Source organism: Microcebus murinus, chromosome 13 (genome assembly GCF_040939455.1).
Source record: "Microcebus murinus isolate Inina chromosome 13, M.murinus_Inina_mat1.0, whole genome shotgun sequence".
Lineage (NCBI taxonomy): Eukaryota > Metazoa > Chordata > Mammalia > Primates > Cheirogaleidae > Microcebus > Microcebus murinus.
In genome coordinates, this window is record NC_134116.1 from 5,660,985 (window position 1) to 5,665,943 (window position 4,959).

General features: G+C 35.8%; 1 pseudogene; it reads right to left on the reverse strand.

Annotated features, from left to right (window-relative positions):
* Window positions 1-787: 787 nt before the first annotated feature.
* On the reverse strand, window positions 788-4,624 carry LOC105864161 (UBX domain-containing protein 7-like; annotated as a pseudogene).
* Between the last annotated feature and the right edge of the window lie 335 nt (window positions 4,625-4,959).

The following is a 4,959-nucleotide window of genomic DNA, read 5'->3' on the forward strand; positions in this document are numbered from 1 at the left end:
TGTGCCTTGGAGTACTACTTAGCTTTAAGAAACAATGGTGATATAGCACCTCTTGTACATTCTTGGATACAGCTGGAACTCATTCTACTAAGTGAAGTATCTCAAGAATGGAAAAACAAGCACGTCATGTACTCATCAGCAAATTGGTATTAACAGGTCAACACCTAAGTGGACATAGAGGAATAACATTTATCCAGTATCGGGCAGGTCGGATGGGGGAGGATGTAATGGGTATATACAAACACAACGAGTAAGATGTGCAACATGTGGGGGTGGACATGCTTGAATCTCTTACTCAAGGGGGATGGGGGGTATGGGCAATATATGTAACTTTAATACTTGTACCCCCATAACATGCTAAAATAAAAAAAATTTTTTTAATGATAACTTAAAAAAAAGGGAGATCGTTCACATGCTGAATTTAGCCATTCCTTTGCAAAAGGAGTCTGGTGTGTAACATTTGATTCCCAAGAAGTGCTGTGTAAGAGACCATTTATTTGAACACACATTTCCTGCTGCTAGTTCTAGGAGAGATCTGATCTTTACACTTTTGTTCGGTCACTATGTTTGGTAAGAAAAAAGTAAGCTGGGGTTGGGGAAGAAAAGAAAATAGAAAAGAACAAAAGAGGTAGAAAGAAACTGATCATAGGAGAGAACAAGAAATAAAAAAGAAGGCAGATGACTTGTTTGCCCAAATTTGTCTGTATGGTCCTATGAGCCAAAATGCATACTTAGTCATATAGTATCACAGGAAAAGGGAAAAAAGGGGTAAGCTGAGGCCATGGTGTTAATTTATTTTCTGTACCAAGAAGGTCTCTTAAGGACAAAGGTCTGCCTCTTGTAACATAATATCATAGTTTTAGATGAGGTAGTTTCCTTGGAGGGAAGTTGGTGAGAAGTTCAATATGTTCATTTGGATATTCTTTACACTGGACATGCTTCACCAAAGCTAGCAGTTTACCTTGCTCTGGATGAATGATTTGTTCCCTTTTTTGATCTGGATACCACAACACCAGCTGTGCTTTTCGTCCATTTACATCTATCCCTTCCATTATATTCCATCTGATTTTTCAGATGACATCTCTAGTATGTCTGAATCTGCAGCTGATAATGCTTAGTGGTTTGTGGTTGTTCTGGGCTCAGTTCTGTCTGGGGTCCTACTTAGTGGCCTTCTGTTCTCTTTTGTGTGCCCCAACTCTTTATGAGGATGCTTTCTGAACTTGGCAAGGTTTTCTACATTGTCTTCATTAGAGTCACAAACAGATATGAGTTCCTCACTGCCAGAAGAAAGTTGAGATTCAGATTCTTCATCAAGTGGCTACCCTGTTTTGTCTTTGTTGAATCAAAATGTGTCTCTTGCAAGGAGCCACTGATGAAAGCTTCTATCTGGCTGTCTTCACTTGCATATGTAAGACTCTGAATGGGCATATTATTGGGGAGATTGCTAGAAATTCCATCCAGTTGCCCGTGTTCATCTAGAAATCCTATCCCTTGGTCCAAGAAAGAAGGTATATCTAATTGGTGCCACTCTACTAGCTTCTGACCTGTTTGTGGGTCCAATATGGAAATGGGAAATCCCCTTGTTTATAAAACTGTATGTGTTACATCTCTGGCCTTTTCACTGTCATGGTAAACTTATCCTGGATGATTTTCTATGGTTCTGACTTATCTGGGTGAGTAGTCATGGAAATAGTCTTATATTTATTGATAAATCTATATTATCTTGGTGTGAGAGAAGCACTTTTATGATTTGAATGTAATTTTTGAAAAGCTTGATAACTATTTTAGTTATTCCTTTAAAAAATTTAATTGGCAAACACAAAACATAAAATTTACCATTTTAAGTTTATTTAAATGTACATTTCAGCAGTAGTAAGTATATTTACATTAGTATGCACAAGATCTCTAGAAATATACATCTTGCAAAGCTACAACTCAATACCTATTAACAACTGCCCATTTTACCCTCTCTCCAGCCCTTGATAAACTTCATTCTGCTTTCTGTTTCTATGAGTTTTGACTACTTACGATACATCATATTAAGTGTGGTTATATGTTGTCTAACATTGTTACTGGCTTATTTCAGTTAACATAATAGCCTCAACGTTTGCTTTTATCATAGACTGTGCCAAGATTTCCTTTTTTTTTTTTTTTTTCCCCATGGCTTTTTCAGATAGGAGACAGGTTCTCATTCTCATGTTTGGGGTAGAGTGCAGTATGTCATCATAGCTCACTGCAACTTCAAACACCTGGGTTCAAGTGGTTTTCCTTCCTCAGCCTCTTGAGTATCTGGAACAATAGGTGCATGTGATTATGTTTAGCTAATTTTCGGGGGGTTTTTTTTGTAAACATGGGGTCTCACTATGTTGCTCAGGCTGGCCTTGAACTACTGGCCTCAGATAATTCTCCTGCCTTCACCTCTCAAAGGGCTAGGATTACAGGCATAAGCCACTGCACCTGGCCTAAAATTCTGTTTTTGGATGCTGAATAATATTACATTGTCTATATACCATATTTTTTTAATGTGTTCATCAGTTGAAGGCCATCTGGGTTGCTTATGCTTCTTGGCTTTTCTGAATAATGCTGAAATGAACATGAGTGCACACATGCCACTTCCATATTCTGCATTGCATACTTTGTACAGATACCCAGAAGTGGGATTTCTGATTCATATGCTAATTTTTCTAAAAAATATTTTAAGGAACCTTTATACATTTTTCAAAATGTCTGCATTATTTTTCAACACCAGTATTTCAGAAGGGTTCCAATTTCTATTGATCTTTGACAAGGTTTTTATATTGCCTATTCTGAGTGTGAGGTGATATTTCAATGTGATTTTGCTTTGCATTTCTCTAAAAATTATTAATTTTGAGTATCCTTTCAAATGCTTGTTGGCCATTTGTATATCTTCTTTGAAAACTATCATTGAAATTCTTTGTTCATTTTTCGATCAAGTTATTAACTTTTTATTATTGAATTTTAAGAGTTTATATTAATATATTCTGAATATTAACTCCTGTCATGTATATGATTTACAAATATTTTTACTCATTTAGTATGTGGTATGGTCTTTCCACTAAATATTTCCTTTGATGTATAGAAATTCTGAAATATGCTGAAGTCCTATTGTTCCCTCCTTTGTTGCTTTTGCATTTGATGTGATAGCCAAGAAAACAGTGTCAATACTAATCTCATGATCTTTATTACTATATATTCTTCTAAGGGTTTTATTAGTTATATTTCTTATATGTATTTAAAATATTTTTTATATCACAAGGGATTGATCCAACTTTATTTTTTATGTAGATAATCTAGTTTTTGACATCATTCATTAAAGAGACTCTCTTTTCTCCAGTGTGTTCATGGTCAGCTTGTGGAAAATCGTTTAATCATATACACAAAGATTTATTTCTGGGCTAGCTATTCTTTTCCTTGATCTATTTATCTGTTTTAGTGCCAGTACCACATTGCTTTTATTTTTGTAATATGTTTTGAAATCAGGAAGTTTATTGTCTCATTGTTTTTGTTTTGAAAGGATATTTGGCTAGTCATAGTTGCTAACCAAATTTTAGGATTTTTAAAAATATTTTTGCAAAAAATGTACCAGTAGAGCTTCATTGATATAACATTGAATTTATCCATCACTGTGGGTAGTATTGACGTCTTAATAATATATCTGATCCTTGGCCTAAAATATGTTCAAAAGTGTGTTTAATTTCCATAGCTTTTTGCATTTGTCAGTTTTTCTTCTGCTTTTTATTTCATTTGGGTCAGGAAAGATATACTGTATGATTTCAGTCATCTCAAATTTAATTAGACTTATTATGTGTCCAAATACAAGGTGGCACCAGATGTAATTGAAAATATTGTACATCTTGCTGCTTTCCACCGGAGAGTTCTTAACATGTCTGTTGGGTCTAATTGGTGTATAGTGTTCAGGTTTTCTATTTTCTTATTGATCTTCTATCTGATTTTTCTATTTATTATTGAAAGTGGAGTCTGAAAGTAAACAGTGACCATGTTGCTGTGTATTTCTTGCTTCATTTTTGCCAATATTTGTTTCATATATTTGGAATCCGTGATTTTGTATATGCATGTAATGTACACAATATACAACATAAATTATATAACATATGTAACCTATATATATGTTTATATATATAGCATACATACTATATGTGTTATTGACGTGGCCCGATTCATACATATTATATGTGTTATTGATGTGGCCTGATTACAGGATGGGGGGTGGACACAGAACATAAAATAACAACACAGACGCACACGGACAGGAAATGACTCGAGTGTCTAATGTACCGGTCGCTTTATTTTTATACCCCCCAACCCAAGTTTGTTCCTTGTACGTTAGCATCTGAGCATAGCAGTGATAACCATTAATTTTGGAGTTGTTTTACAAGGGAACAATGGTCCCATAATTTTAGACCTCAAAACTGTTACTTAAGGCACCAGACATAGCTCAAAAGCCAAGGCCAAGATAATCAACATAGAGCAATGCAGCCATTTGAAATACTTTTTGGTTTTTTTTCTAGCCGGCAGCTCCTCCCTGGCCACCATAGTTGTGTCTGTCTTAGGTCGTCCTCCCCCTTGGGATCTTACCTGTCATTGACTACCAACCATCAAATGGGGGCCAGTCCTTGGGGAAGTTTTTTTTATCTTTATGGCCTCCAGACATCCCATGGGGGGGGTGGGGGCCCTCCATGTGGGAGCTGGGCAACATTTGCTTACGTGCAGAAACTCAGGCCTCTTATCATGTTACGAGGCAGCAACCATGTCTAAAAAAAATGTAGACCATCACTGCATCAGGCAGCACACGTACATTACAGGCTATAGTAAATGATTAGCATAAGACGTAACATCCAAATCACCCCCCAATATGTTATATATACTACTATTATAGATTCTTGGTAAGTGGACCTATGCTGTCATTATTTAACATTG